The 16962-nt window shown below is 39.4% G+C and overlaps 1 protein-coding gene across 1 annotated transcript in view; it reads left to right on the top strand.

Moving 5' to 3' along the window:
• CELF2 (CUGBP Elav-like family member 2) overlaps positions 1–16962 on the top strand; it is a 555113-nt gene that overhangs the window by 81683 nt on the left and 456468 nt on the right. The window lies entirely within an intron of this gene.

Genomic DNA, 16962 nt, shown 5'->3' with positions numbered 1-16962 from the left:
TTAAGTCTCCTCTGTTCATTATAGCATCTGAACTGCATCACTGCCCTTTGTTCCATTTTATGTCCCAAGAGAAAAAACAGACAATTCCTCTTCTGCTAACCTATCCCATGGGTTTGCAGGCTGGAAACACTGTGCATGAAAAAATAGATCTAGTAAATACAGTCTATAAACCAATATATAGGTCTCTTGGCAACTTTACAACACTTTTTAACTTTGATCATAATTTAAAAGGTGGCACTTATGTGTATCGTGACTGCTCTCCTTTCAAAGTCTTGTTTCTCATGAAAAGTGGGGTAAGGTGTCTTTGAAGCTAACAGCCATCAGGGTATTGCATTAATGCTATATTGACTCAGCCCTTCATCCTTCCAAGGTGTATAAATTGAGTTGCATGCAGGCAGATATATGATGAGACCTTTCAAAGGAGATATCTGCTCATTATCATCACTATTGCTCCATGTGTTCCAGAAAGGCATCATTGTGGGACATAGTAAAGCACAGAAATGAGGGACTTGGGAGATCAGACTGATGTTCCTGTCATGACCTTGGACATGTAATTTCCCCTTCCTGTGCCTCAGTTTCTGCTTTTATAAATTGAAATAATGATACTTTGCAGACTACATTAATATCTTCAGATGAAAAGCATTGCCTGAGAGACAGCTATTGCTGTTATCTTTATAAGTGTTTTATTTGGGAAAAATACTTTCCACCCCTGCTGCCAACAGCTTGCAGCTTCAAACAGGAAAGAGAAAGCTTTATCCTCATTCTAGAGAATCAGAGACACACAAATCAAGCACAATTCCTGTGGTCACAATGGAAATTTGTAGCTAAATCAAGGATCCAATTTGCAAGTCAGTGTTTTGAGCACAGGCTTTCTCAGGTGTTCTCCCTGGACATTAAAGATTTAGTGGGAGTTTTCATGAGAGAGTGGATTTGTGCCAATATCCATGGCTAGAATTTTTCCCTTTCTCTCAAGTTACACCGAAAACTGTTTGCTGATAGTTTGCTGGCCTGCCTGACACCGCAGAGGTGACCGTAGAAAAGTAAAGCTGCACAGGTTGTAAATTATACAGAGCCTTTCATCCTTTGAAACAGCAATCAAAATCTTACACAGCTTTTCCAACCATTTATTTGAGTGGAAGGTGCAGCAGAAGGAAACTCAGTACTTGCTGCAAGGTGCCAAGGGTTTGGAAAAGCCCCAGGGACAAAGCCTGCCCATTCAGATGAGAAGGAAGATCAAATTTTGAAACTGGGTCAGTGGACTGGGGTATAAATCGTCCCTGTTTTCCACAGTAGCTTCCTTTCATTGTCACTCTCTGCACAGAGACCAAGGGGCAAATCTGGCATAATGTAGCAATTATACATTTTACTGCTGTTACCGCGTTACACACAGTTCCTCTTGGTTACTCTTTCACTTCGCCATCTCTTTCTCCCTACTTCCCTTATTTCTGGATTTCTTTTCTTCCACATTTCATTCCCTGGTGCTTCTCTCCCTTTGAAATGTAGTGGATTTCCTTATTACTGCCAAGCCCCATTCTATTCACCAAAATGATCAATGTCTAAATAATATCACTGATACTGAAGTATCGCTATAGCTCCTTCACTTCCACAGATTAAGCTAAAATTGAGGTGCTCAGACTTCTGATTCACTGTTTCAGGCTGTTGAAGTGCCTGAATTGTAACAGACTGAATATCATAAACTTGATTTGTATGGAAGGTTACATTACCTTTCCATGCTTACGTCTTGCCGGCCATATAAACATAGTATGCCACTGGATCTAGGCCAGGAACTTCAGGTGGGATCACCTGTGCTCACAAAACATTTTACGAATGTTCTTTCTAGGAGATATAAATTTTGGGTGGAGTTTCATGGGTGCCAAATGCATCTAACTCATCAAAGGTGTTCTGTGCCAGCTCTCAAAGTAGTCAAAGTCTGGGTACTCAGTGTAATCTGTTTCTACTGTCCATGAATCAATGTCAAGAAATGACACCAGTGACTTCCTGAGATGTGTTAGATGCTGCCCAGCTCTGGGCTCACCAGCACAGGACAGAGATGGACATACTGGAGTGCATCCAAGAATGGACCACAAAGTTGATGAAAGCAGTGGAATATTTCTCGCATGAGGTGTTGAGAGCACTGGGACTGTTAAGCCCAGAGAAGAGAAGGCTCAAGAAGATCTTATTAGTGTGTATAAACATCTGCTAGTGGGCAGCAAAGAAAAGGGGGACAGATTCTTCTCAGTGGTGCTCAGTGATAGGGCAAGAGGCAATTCTGTTTAAACATAAGAAAACCAGCTTTTTCCTGTGAGGATGACCAAGTACTGGAATGTGATGCCCAGAGAGATTTTAGTGTCTCCATCCTTGGAGATATTTAAAACCCAACTCAACATGGCTCTTAAAAATCAATAAGCTGTAGGTGACCCTGCTTCCAACAGGGCGGTCCAGAGGCCCTTTCCAACCTCAGCCATTCTTTGATCCTGTTTAAGTGAAACGAATTTTTTGATTTTTATTTTTTTTGAGGGGGGAATCAAATTTAATTTAAACCTCCCCTGGGAACAGTACATTACCATATCATAGAGGAGTAGGGACAAAATAAATACCTGCAAGTTCTGAACATCATAGGAAAATAATACCATGGGAACATGAAATCTGAAGGGCACATCCAGAGCAATTGAATTCAGTCTCCTGTTTAGCAGGTCATCATAGCATGTAATCCTATTTCTAAGTTTTTTTTTAATTATAAATTGCATCCAGGTACATCTGGGAAGACCAAGTATTCCCTAACTGAAAAAGGGAACCCAGTGGGAACACTTGCAGAGAGATCAGCCACACTCCCCACACTCCAAAATGCCCCTGAAGGAGGTTGATCTGCCTTGCGTGGTGTGGCTGGAACAGGGGGAAAAGTGAAAACCATGGCAGAGTTTGAGATTAACAATGTTGTGTAAAACAAACACCTTCCCTTGCAGCTGGTGAAGAATAACCCCAGGCACCAGTACAGACTGGGGGCTGACCTGCTGGAAAGAAGCCCTGTGGAGAAGGACCTGGGGGTCCTGGGTGGCAACAAGTTGTCCATGAGCCAGAAGTGTGCCCTGGGGGCCAAGAAGGCAAATGATGTACTAGGAAAAGCATTGCCAGCAAGTTGAGAAAGATGATCCTACCCCTCTACTCAACATAAGTAAGGCCACATCTGGAGAACTGTGTCTGGTTCTGGGCTCCTCAGTACAGGAGAGACATGGATCTCCTGGGGTGGGTCCAGTGGAGGGCAACAAAGATGGGACTGGAGGGTGTCAGAGGATGGATCCAGGCTCTGCTTGGTGGTGCTGGGCAATAGGACAAGAGGCAATGGGCAGAAACTGATGCACAGGAAGTTCCAACTGGACATGAGGAAGAACTTCTTTACTGACCAAGCACTGGAATAGATTGCTCAGAGGGGGTGTGGAGTCTCCCTCAGTGGAGATACTCATGAACTGTCTGGACACAATTCTGTGCAACATGCTTTGGGATGACCCTGCTTGAGCAGGGAGGTGGGAACAGATGACCCACTGTGGTCCCATACTGTGATTCTGTAAAAGGAAGCTGAAGAGCTGACAAAAGGAGGTCTAGGTGAAATATCCTTCTTCTTGGGATATGTGGGACTAGTTTCCAGGCTAGCTGATTGAAGCATGTAATTTCTTTTTATTGTTAAAAGCTGTGTGGACCTCCAGTATAAATATAAGTAAAGTTCTTTTAGGACCACTAAATAAATTAAAAAAAAACATAAAAAAATCCACTTGTTTTTGCACAGTTGCAAAAAGAACGGGAAGGAGTAAAGAGTATTTAAGGGCTATTAATAACACAATGTTGCAATTTAGGCATCCTTTACAAAATAGTGCCCAGTATCTACTATCTCATGATAAATAGAAGCTGCATCGCATGACACTTGTGAACAATAGGTGGAATGGATATTAGAAAAATCTCATTTATCTTCTGCTTTATTCCGTGATAGAGGTCCTTGTCACCATGGCTATTATGTGACTAGCCCTAGAAAGGCCACCTCATTAGTTTTCTTTATCAAGATAGCAAGGTCTCCTTTAAAGGGACAGCACTTAGATTTTAGATTCAAATAGAAAATAGAATTCATTGTATGAATGCTCCTACCTCTGTTTTCACTGCTTAAATATGTAGGTTAAGTCCATAGCTGTCAACCAGATGAAATTAACACTCCTGTGATGAGGAAGGTGTCTCTGGAACAGAAATACAAAAAGTGGAATTTTATAAGCAGATTGCTTGCATTTGGCTCATGCATGTCTTTAATACATGTGGCATTTTTTTAGTTAAAAAAAAAAAAAACACAAGAAGGAGAAAAATAAATGAAAGCAACTTTCTGTATATTCTGTAAATCTATTTTCCCTTTTGTCTTTTCCACTCACAAATACATCTTCCTCTTGTCTGACAACCACTTTGAAAATCTTCCTCTATTGCCACCACAGCAACCATGTGAGTGTCAACAAATCAGTAATGATTTAGAATATGTCAAAGGGAATTCAACATTTTTGTCTCTTTTCAAAACTCTTAATGACAGGTAGATGAAGTTGGACAACAGCATCTCTATTGGCTTTCTCTGGGTTTTGATAGGCATTTTTCATTGAATGAAAAAACTTGTTCCCCTTCTGCAGCAGGCAAGGCAGGGGAAGAGTAGCTGCAAAATCTGATAGTGCCACACAACTGCATTAACCATATCTAGTTTTCTGCCTAATAAGGAATGTTTTGGATTTAGTGATATAGAAGATCAATTATTACAAAATAATATTTTTTTTCTTTGTTCTGAATGGTGATATAATAGCAGTTAACTCTCAGAATTCTCTGGTAGCTTTAAATAGGTGGTGAAAGTACCCTCTCACTTGTTAACTCATTACAGAGGAGCCCTAGAGGTAGAAGGACACTGAATGTATCTGTCAATATTATTAGCTTACTGTATAAATCCCAGTGACCTACTTAACTGCATTTTAAGTTGAGATAAAATATTAAAATACAAAAAATAATTGTATTAATACAACATTAAAGTTAGGAATTTTAAGGCACAAGACCAGGAAATGGAAAAGCTAAGGCTCCTTTAGTGATAATCCATATCAGGTGTGTGTTTTCAGTGAGTAACCTGAGTGATAAATGTTGTCTCTGAATACACTAAAAACCCACTCAAAATAATGGGCCAACTACATTTGCTAGGAACAGATTAGGTATAGGGAGTTTGAAAATCCTATTTTTCTTGTATTTACCATTTTGAAAATGAAAAAAATTGAAATGCCATTGTGGCTTTTCCTTGAAGATGCTGCATGTTCTATTACAAACCTTCTGGGACCTCTTTATCCATCTGTCATGTCCACTGAAGAAGTGGAGCAGTCACGTTCCAGAAGCTCCCTACAGAAGTGACATCAAGAAAGCAGAGGAACAGGCTGCACTTCAAAGAATTTGCCAGTTTAGTATTAGAGTTAAGAGATGCAGAAGAGCTCAGAGAAAGAAGATAAATAGATCCCCGTGGTGGATGGATAGTCATGGACACTATGAGTGTCTCCTGCTTGGAATGTACAGCCCTTAGGTAAAGTAGCTGCAGACTCATTGATTGAACCACCAGTGCAAAGGTCCTTGTTGAGTTACTTGTGCCTGAAGTGAATTTGTGCTCCTTCAATGCCAGTTTTGTTATGCCCCCACTATCGGTGATTTTCATTTTGGAATTTCCTCAGTGCTTAGGCAATAAAGAAGTATGAGATAGGAATGGAAAATCGAGATTCCCTAGCTCTTCCTTTCTCAGTTTATTCCTGCCTTTCTAGGGTCAAGCAGATGTTTTCTCTAGGTGATTCTTTTATTGTAGGGTCCTTAAAAGTCACATTCCTGTTCTACTGGAGCAAAGTCCACTCTTGAATATGTTTTGTGCCAGAAAAAACTGTCTCATCACTAATACAGATCACATTGGTTACTACGTTGTTTAGCTCAGCATGCCATTAGTAATGGCTGCAGAGGAGCTGAAGAAATCAAGGAAGCACCTGAACTTACAATCATTTTTTCTTCCTAATGGAAATCTCTTGTCAGGGCTCTGAACACTAGTTTTGGCTCAGGCCAAAGCCACAACAGCAGCAAAAGACAAGAGCTAGTGCAAACCTGTAGGAGCTTAATCTAAATAGAGAAAGCAAAGCAGGGAAAAAAAGCTGGGGAAATGGAATACAGATGTGGAAGATGAGGGGAACAGCCTAACAAACAAAGATGATGACAAAGCTGGGAATAGAATCAGCTCCACAAACTCACAGTTCAGGGCATAACCTAGCAGGTTTGGTGGGTGGCCACACTGGGAACCTGTTCAATTTGTTGATCTTTCACAAGCCAGTCAAGAATGAGAGGGGAAAAAAACAAAAAGGTAATTTCTGGGCTTAAAACCACTTGTTTGAAGTAATAACGTAATTGGATGAGGAGGTGGGGAGGAGGATATTTTCAATATCATTGTTACCCACTATTGTCTATATTGATCATCCTCATGGTCTGGACAACCATCACACAGAGACAGACCAGCCAGTATAAATACTATAGTTATAGTACCTAACAAATCTTTATCTACTTACCTTTCAGAACATTAGATCAAACTGCTCTGAACTTTCGTCTTTTAACAATCACAAATATTATTGTTTCCCATTCATAGTAACTGCAGAAGTAGGGGAGATGCTGCTGATGGAAAGACCATGACCTTACTTATTACACCACCTGTGTACTCTTGAGAAGCCTATAATTGAAACATTACATGTTGTCTCACCTTTTTCTTTAGATGTATTGTAACTTCTCAAGGCTAGAGTTTTCAATCATGGGTTTTCAGAGTTATATCAGTGAAGCAGATTTTAAATCTATTCTGCTCTGAGAGAAGCTGGTTCTTCTCAAGAAATTCTCAATCTTTCCCCGTTATTTTCATTTCTTTAAAATGAATCTTCTAAAAACAACTCCTTTTTCTCTTGTAATCCAGTTTAATTTTTAATAAAATTTTGCTACAATGTTTTCTATTAACCAGGAAGGACTCAATAGTGTAGATTGGCCATTCAGGACTCCAGCACACCAACACTGCACACTCTGTTCCTCCCTCCCTCAAAGACCCCTATAGCTTTCTAACACCACATAAAGATATAAAAATATCATCCTGCTACTACTGACTTCATCTTGTAAATATTATCACCTCTGTTCCACCTATGTCCTGCAAAACCTCTCATGTAGGTGCCACTTTCAGGTCCCCTCTCCCAAAACAGGGAGAGGAAAGTGTCCGAGATGGGCTGATCTGTCAGTGGACGTGGACTAGACTTGTTGAGGCAGCCTGTGCCATCTGTCTTCCCAGGAGACACCTCCTGATGGGAAGCAGCTGGACCATCTGCAGATCATCCTCCACGACATTCATCTGGTGATTTATTGTGGAAGTTACACTGGCCTAATAAAATCTATTAGTGCCGTGGGGTGAAATTACTATGAAGAGCAAATATGTTTCTACCTTGACTGATACGCTTGCCAAACATCTTCTGAGGTTTAGCCCCTGTTCTGTCAGATGCTTGAAGGATGCCAAAAAGAGATTCCTCCCAGTGAATCCATTACTAGGGCTTCTGCAGCCTCATGCGCATCTGAGAGATGAAGGTGTCCAGAGTATGGCTCATCTCTCTATGGCACCTTTCTACTCCCTTGGGGGAAATCAGCTCTCTTTGCTAGCAGCAAGCTCAGTGATTGATGATATTTTATCCCACAGTCCCTACAAAACCAGCCAAAAATCGGAAGTGACTTTTAAGGGCAAGTGTTTTCCTAGCTGTGGGAAATGTATTTCCTCTAAACTGATATGTAAAATAATCTAAATGATAACCAGGCAGTGCTTGGGAGCTTCTGATCACGCTGCATAATTTTTTCTCCATATTTCATCTCTTTATGCTGGTTAATTACTAGTTAAAAAACCTGCTGAAAAGCGTGTCACATCCTGGAGGAATAGCTGGGGATGTTACAAGGAGTTATAGAGGAAGCTGCTTACAGGGAGAAGGTTACTGTTAAATGTCGTAAACACTGAAATCTACTAAAGTAGGTTAAGGTGAGGAATTATTATTGACAAGTTTTGACTGGAAATATTTAATTCCCTTAATTCTTTGAAAAAAAGTCTCTTATTTTTGAGAAGGAGCATGTCATTCCTCACCTAAAGTTCCTGGCATTATTTCAAGCTTCTTTCCTCTTAATAGAAAGAAGTTCCAGAACGCTGCTTCCATATTTTACATATTTAAATAATGAATGTCATCTGAAAGAATGCCTGAAAATTATGCTTGGCTTTGGTTGCTAGAGAAGTTAACATAAGCTACTTAGACTACTATTATAAAAATGTTATTCAAATGTTTTTACTAATGTAAGTCTATATTGAGAGCTTGATCATGAATGGGTTTTGTTCTTCAAGTTCTTCTTGACCTGCATAATCCTTTGGTTTGAATTCTTGAGGGGAAATAAAAGCGCATTAAAGAAATCATGTTCTGTATACAAATAATTTTTCATTATTTGCATAATGAGGGAGTATTCTTTCCTATTATGCATTGCTTTCTTCTTATACTGGAATATTTCTTCACATCCAAAAACATATAGCCTCGAATCACAAAGGTCTGAAGTTTGACAATGTGTTAAACTATTTTTACTGGAGTAATTTGAAGTATGCTGTGTGAGTTGCTACTTTTTCCATCAACCAGAAGATTACAAAAGATTTCCAAAGGGGAAAAAAATGAAGCCTGCCTCTTTCACTGGCCTAAGTGAAATTTCTCAGCTGCTTTCTACTTTAAAAAAAAAAAAAAAAGGAAGGAAGAAAACAAAACAAGACTAAGAAAAAGGGAAGTCTAAGAAGGTATCAGAGAAATGCACATTCTGCTGAAGGAACAACAAGGTAATTCAAATTTTGAAGAATATTCTGCTATCAAAGTAGCAAAACTGGACTGAGGAAAGGAAGGAGACTTTTAGCATGTTCATAGTGCCATGAAAATGCATCCTGCCACAGTGTTTCTCTTTTCATCTTCTAGAGTTTTTTCCTGCCTCACACCGTTGGTGACTGTTCTGCTGTTAGTGACGAAGTTAATGGTTCTGGTATTATTAGTTAATCAGGAGAGATTCCCATTTTCAGATATCCTAGTATTCATTCTCATAGACGATTATCCTCTGGAGCATTATAATGGTTTGTAGTCATCAGCTGATGGTAATTATGGAAGAAAAATATTTCAGATGAAAGAGAGATGGAGATTGAGTGGATTGAGCAAGGTCACTGAAGTGATTTGGGGATTATTTTCCCAGTCCAATTCCCATCTCAAGCCCAAAACGTATTCATCTGCAGGATGTATTCTTCCCTTGAAGACAAAAGGCAAAAATATTACTGAACAATTTTTCCTTTACTGTGGGAGTGTGGTACTGCACTGCCACCCTCTGCTGTAATATACATGGACCAAGTAATTTCTCCACCTCCCCACGTCTATTTAGAAAGAACAGTATGGATTGTATTATATTTTCCTGTCCAATATAGGAAAAAAATAAAGAATGTGGAAGGTCAATTTGACATTATACTTTAAAAAAAAAAAAAAAGAAAAGGAGGCTTTGACTTTGTTTGTAATAAACTTTATTACAAGACTATTGTGTACTAAGTACATAAATTTCAGTTCCTACAACTCTTCCAGAGGAAGTAATGGCAATGGAGAGTTTTCTTGGAGTTTGGACAGGGAGCTTTGGTGTTACTGGTTGCAGAGTTCTGGACCTCTGGGAATTTCTTGGTTTCTTCAACTTTATAACCAGTATGAATAGACTTAAACAAGCTTCCAGTTCTGACTTTTTGCGCCACTTCTAAACCCCTCTAGAGAACCTTAAAATCAGAAAGAGACACAAGATCAGCTACTGTCCTTTGTATGAACCAAGGTCCATTTCATACTACTCAGGTTTAAGCCAGAATTTCCTACTTTGTTACAGTGGAATCAGTCTTTTGAGTTACAGAGGCAAATAAAGGGTGTCATGAGATGGGCAGGGAAAAATTATTGAAACAAGGTGAAGAAATCAACAGTTTTGATTATATGTTTGCTCTAAAGAGGTGCAATAAGGCCCGTGTTTTCAAATACAAGTGATGGAACTGGGCACCTCCATTTCTGCTTGTCCAGTTTGGTGTTTTACATGCAGGTAAATGATGCTCAGTCCTCTCTGAGCACCAGACCTCCCCAAAATATTCAACCTCAATACCAACAGGTTGAAAACCACTAAACCACTCTGAAAGCTTATTTTTCCATGATCACTAATGCACAGGAGGAGTTCAGCTTCTTAAAAAGAAAAAAAAATCGAAGCTATTAAGATTAAATTCTGACCATATGGGAGTTACAAGAAGGTCTCAGCACAGGAATATTCCATCATGTTAATTGATTACTGCAATATGTTGCACTTGAGGAGAAGGAAGGAAAAAGAGCGTTATGAAGATGTTACAGCAGGTCCCATCTTTGAGTAATGCAGATTACTGAGGATTTATTGCCAAAGAATTTACTGCTTTTATTCACATTTGGTTTTGATTTAAGGATCTGATCCAGATTCTTGAAAAAAATGGTAGACTAAAACTTCATTGTACTTGAGCTAGGTTCCTTACAAAATGAAGTTCACTGTTAAAAACAACACTTGGCTTATGTGGGACAATCACATCTTTGCACCCAGCAGTCCAGAGCTGTTGGACAACACTGACTTAAAGGAAGTCTGATGTGCATTAGAATAGCTGATGATCACAATCTGTGTATGACCACCTAAAATTTTTTCAATGATAATACTTGATAGTTTGGATTTATATAAGACAAGTAAAAATTTGGGGTAATCACCTACTCATAATGTTTTTCACATTCACTTCTAATTTATTTCAAATCTAGGTTGCATTCTTTATTATTTCTGTCTAAAATATGCCTTCATTCTCTGTGTTTGAACCTTAGATATGCAGAAAAAAAAAAACAAAATATAGGCAACTATAGTGTAAGCAAGGGAAAAACCATGACAGTCTGGGAGGGAAAGCTTAGCATAAGAGGAAAGTTGGGTGTTAACATTAAAGTTCACTATTTCATCGTCTTCACTAATAATTTGGAATTTAAAATCAATTCAAATTACTAACGTTAGAGAGCTTTCAATAAAATCATGGTGACTGGACTTATGAGACATCTGTGTCATAAACTGAAGCTTAACTGCATTACTGTGGTCAAAGTGCTGAATTAAAGGGAGTCAGGAGAGGGACAAAAGAGGAGAGACCAGAGGTACAGTCTCTAAAACCTCTATAAATCTAACCTCCCTCCTTCCCGCTGACATCATTAGATTCCTACTTTGCCACTGAATAGTCTCAGGTAGGGCTTTAGCATTTGACAAATGAAGGCAATTTGATGATTTTATACTTGTGGATACATTGTAGGACTTACTGTGGGACTTAAAAGCATTTTTCTTGTAAATCAAATATTACCTTGGAAAATAACAATACTGGCAAATGAAATCAGTGAGGTGCCACTCAAGACTACAGTCCTCTTTTAATCATGTTGCTCTCTGAGAATCTAAAGCTTTTAATCATACCAGGCTACCACATTTTGGGTTAAAATTCATGGGCATTTACACATATTATTTTGGCCACTGGAGAGTTGGCTTACTAATACAAGAGGGACTCTATTGAAGTAATGGAAATTTTTGGATTATTATTTTTTGAATGCACTACAATAACTGCAAGGTTCAAACCTACCTGAGTTCATATGCGACAAAATTAATGAAAAATAGGCCTAATTTGCAATGATTTTGCCTCTTTTGTTCTTCTGTATTTCACCTGTGTGCTGTGCATTAGCAATTGATTCAGTATAAAACTAGAATATTTTGGTTGCTTAATATCTTCATAGCAATAGCCTGTGTTGACTTTTGTATTAGTGCTCTAACTTTGAATTAATAAACACATAAATGAATTCATACATTTATGCTGTTTTCAGTATGCAGAAAAGGCTAAAGTGGTCTTATCATAGAATACAGCCAACAATTAACTTCTCAGACATTCATTTAATAAGGGAATTCTTCATCTTTCAGATGGTTATTATCCGATAACCACCCATGAGATACCAGTCCAAAATATAAAGCCAAAACCATAAGAAACTGGTCCTGGGTTTTTTGCCTTTACATCGAGGGTAATTTCTATTATTTCCCTCCTCTCCTCTGCATGTGCACAGTTACATGGCATTGAGAAGGTTTAGAAAGGAAGAGGGCCAAAAAAATGTATATGTAGCAGACCATTATAACCAAACAAAATTAGAAAATGGTACCAGCTAGCTGGTATTGCAAATAACCACTGGAAAGATGTGCTTTACTTTTATGAGCATGTAAGTCTGATTTTACGGAATACACTGCATGAAAGCCTAAGCCTTTTGAATATTCCTTCAGCAGTAATATTCCTCCTGTTGACAAATCTTTTAAATACCCTGGGCAAGCATTACTTCATGCAAATCAGATTTTCGGAGTTGCCATGTGAGAACACATGCATTAGACCCAAATCCACCGGAATGCCAGGGATAAATGCATGTTGCCGAATCATGGGAAGATCAGAACTGTTTTTAAGAAGCAGTCTTCCTAGGGTGGAGATTTGTTTCTCCATAACACCATTTCCCAGACAGATCTCTTTCTGAGTATCAAGTTTTGAGTTCATCTTAGTCTGTATTTCTGAACCCATGACTGTCAGCCACATATTTGAAAAGCCATCTATTTCCCAGGCATTTAAACTAACCTGTTCATGGATATGCATGGCTTGTAAACCTCCTTCCACATACCGATCTTAATGAGATTTTTCTCTTCAGCCTTCCAGTTATGGGCAAAACAATCTGGTTTTGTGACTCTGGTGTGTATGCTTCGAATGTGAAATAGGCTTGCACGTTTCTGTCTCTCATTTTTGTGTCTGGGTGACAATTTACGTTATGCACAGAGAAGCACAGTTTTAAATCAATAATAGAAATACTTTAATCTTACTTTTCTGGATTTCATTAATTGTCAGTTCTGTGTAAGGATAAAAATTTACTGAAGGGTTAGTCTAGAAAATGGAGGTCTCAAAAAAAAAAAAAAGGCCTATACAATTTTTAACAGCAATTGTGTCCCAAAAAATCCCACTTAATATGCACTGGAGGATGTATAGGCTGCTCCTAGTTTAAGCACAATGTCAAACAGTACAATAGATCTCTCCAGGTGTTTAAATTGTTAATTAAACAAATTCAATTAGTTAAATAAAGTATAAAGGACTGTATCACAACAATTTTCAGCATTTAACCTTTAACAGCTATGAATTATTAGCACTATGAAATTGCTTGTGTGTAGCCTGCGAACTCATCCTCAAACTCCCTGGGTGCTGGCTGTAGACACACTCATATGACTGCCTGTGCCTGGGCAACTGCACACAGCTGACACAATTCTTGCCAACTGACCCATGTTATCTGACCTTCTGCATGCTCCAGTCTTGTAAAGCAAGGCAAATAGTCTTAAATCACCATCAGGGTACTTCAACATGTTTTAATTTGCATTTACAAGAGGCGACAAATGCACTTTAGCGTCAAATTCAGCACAAGTTTATCAAAGATCATTCATGTACAGTGAGCAACATGTGAGCACTGGACTGGAGGACTTCCAGAGGTCCTTTCCACCCTAACTTTTTCTCTGCAGTTCTGTGAATGATGTAGTTTAGTGACTGAATTGAACCAAAAATTTGCAAACAGTGAACTCTGGTAGCCAAAAGTAACCAGAATATCTCAGCTAGAGTAATGATCACTATGCTGATGTTACAATGCATCTTAGAATTATAGAATCATTAAGGTTGGAAAAGACTTCCAAGATCAAGTCCAACCCTTAACCAAACACGTCTACTAAACCCTAGCACTAACTGCCATGATCAGTCATTTCTTGAATACTTCCAGGGATGATGACTCCATTGCTTCCCTGGGCTGTCTGTCCAATGCTCGACCATCCTTTCAGTGAAGAAATTCTTCCTGATGTCCAACCTGAACCTCCTCTGGTGCAGCTTGATGCCATTTCCTCTTGTCCTTTCCCTTGTTAGCTGGGAGAAAAGACCAATCCCCACTTTGTTACGACCTCCTTTCAGAGAGTTACAGAGAGCAATCAGGTCACCCCTGAGCCTCCTTTTCTCCAGGTTAAACACCCCCAACTCCCTCAGCCACTCCTCTGAGGACTTGTACTCCAGACCCTTCCCTACTTCCATTGTCCTTCTCTGGACACGCTCCAGCACCTCAACGTGTGTCTTGTCATGAGGGGCCCAAAATTGAACCCAGCACTTGAGCTACAGCCTCACCAGTGCCAGGTACAGAGGGACAATCACTTCCCTAATCCTTCTGGCCACACTATTGCTGGTACAAGCCAGAATACCATGACCTTCTTGGCCATCTGGACACACTGCTGGCTCATGTTCAGCTGCTGCAATGAGCACCCCCAGTTCCTTTTCTGCCAGGCAGCTCTTCAACCATTCTAGCCCCAGCCTGTAGTGATTCTTGGGGTTGTTGTGACCCCAGTGCAGAATCCAACACTTCACCTTACTGAATCTCATCCAGTTGGCCTCAGCCCATCAATCCAGTCCGTCCAGATCCTTCTGCAGAACTTTCCTACCCTCCAACAGATCAACACTTTTGCCCAACTTTCATCCACAATCTTACTGAGGGTGCATCAATCCCCACATTCAGTTCATCAATAAAGATGTTAAACAGGACTGGCCCCAACATTGAGCTCTGGGGAACCCCACTAGTGACTGACCAACAACTAGATTTAATTCCATTCACCACCAATCTCTGGGCCAGTTCTTAACCCAATGAAGAGTGCACCTCTCCAAGTCATGGGCTGCCAGCTTCTCAAATGAAGGAACTTTTATATGAAAGGAAAGGTATTTCAGGCACCAGTTAATAAGGTGCCAGCACAAAAGGGTTATATTGGAATACCTGCAGCCCAGACTAGCTACCCAGTTATGTCCCTGAACTGCATGTAGCTTTTAGTGCTGCTGAAGAATCTCTTAGAGCTTACCTGGAGCAAGAATAGACTGTTGAGGAAGGAGATGTGGCAATAGGAATATTACAGAACTCATTGGTGAGGTAGAGGCTATAGGGACACAGGTTATAGCCCCAAGCTTTATAGGTTTAAATCTCCTGATTTGTTATTGAAGCGTATCTATTTTATAATAACATGATGCTTTTTCTTCATAGACTGGTGGCCTCTGGCAGTTCTGAGCAAAAGTCTGACCCTATCCATCTGAACTATGGAGGTTGATTCAAACCCAGGAATTTTCTGATCAGACAGACTGGGAAGCCCAAAACAGACAAACTAGAAGGCAGATGACTCAGTGGACCTGTAACACTCCCTTATCTCGTATTCATTGAGAATTACAAGTACATATACTCTACAAAGTTAAGCCAAGTTAGAATGATTTTGTTATTGATCTAAAAAATTCTAAAACCTCAGAATCACATGCAGAACGCTCACAGCGTGTGTCACAAATTGAATTCCTTCTTTTCAAAGGAAAGTCTCCATTCAGGAAAAGGAAATCAATTTTTTGAATGTAGCAGGCAGACAGGTCAATTTGTAGTAGAGCTGCTGTTCAAGGAATCCTCAGAGCCTCATATTATCCAGGTTTAAAAAAAAAATTATCTAATTTAAATTTTTTAAAGATATAAATTATGCTCTCACCCAGTTTCTGATGTGAGCTGGTCAAAAACCTGGACTGCACCAAAGTAATCAGTTCACAGTTGTTTGGGGGGTATTTAGCTCAGTTTAATCTTCATTACATTGGTATTGAAGAGCCCATTTGAGAGCCTGGTTCTGTGTGGGCAGGCAATGAAGGGGACGGACTTTACATGAGGTTATAAGGCACAGCAGACAGGGAGGAGGCAAATAGGAAAGATAAGAAATGGATACACATCAAGTGAAGAGCCATTGGGGGAGGAAAAAGGACTTTTGATTCATGGCTTGCTTAATTAATAAAGGAGGAAAAAACTCATAGGCACTACACCAGAAGTAGTTTCCCATCTCACTTGTGAGTTTCTTATGTGGATTGAGTAGGAATTGCCTTCATTCCTAGCATATATTTTGTTTAAATACCTACTGTGATGGGCAGGTGATTGTACTTGAATGGTCTCTGTACCAAACCTGGATGGAACTTGAGCAGCAGGGATAGAAGATGAAAAGCTGGTAAAGAGCTCCCTTGACAGGGTTAAATTGTTACACGGTCATAATCAAACTACTAAAATTGAAGGGAATAAGCTGCTTGACAACTTTAAAAAGGACATATTTGATTTTTTTTTTTGTGAGTCTTTCAAGCCACAACAATGCCTATCCAGACACAAAAATAAACAAAACCACCAATCTAAGAAACATATGACAATAATTTTAAGGTTAATATTACCTATTCAGTAATAAAATCCTGGGTAGTTCCACTGTTGCTTTTGGCATGCTCAGGTTGGATCTCACTAACGTAAACAGCAAAATTTCAAACATTTGTTGCACTTGTCATGGTTTACCTTGTCTGCATTTTGGGGTTTTCCTATCACCAATGCATAGCTGAAGATTTTTATGGCCTATTCAAGTAGGATTATGCTTTCCCAAGTGTCCTGAATCAGAAACACAAAGCACATGACTGGGGCAGCCTGAGAAACTCTACAACACTGTCAAACTTCTTTGTCATATGATCTGAAGCTGGAGAACAGGTGCAACACTACTTTGTATTTAGATTAACAAAAGGAAATACTCTGCTTTAAATATTTTTTGTTGACTGGACAAAGTGATTTTCTCTGTCACTCATGCTATTCAATCCCTACATGAACAATCCTACTAAGTAGCCATTGGCTCAGGTTTAATCAAAACTTCATTTCTCAAGTGGGATAATGCCCCATCCCTGGAAACACTGAAGGCCAGGCTGGATGGGGCTCTGAGCAACCTGATCTAGTT

Source organism: Manacus vitellinus, unplaced genomic scaffold (assembly GCF_001715985.3).
Source record: "Manacus vitellinus isolate BGI_N305 unplaced genomic scaffold, ASM171598v3 scaffold_13_pilon, whole genome shotgun sequence".
Lineage (NCBI taxonomy): Eukaryota > Metazoa > Chordata > Aves > Passeriformes > Pipridae > Manacus > Manacus vitellinus.
Note: the sequence above shows the minus strand (reverse complement) of the source record. Positions and strands in the feature narration are given on the sequence as shown.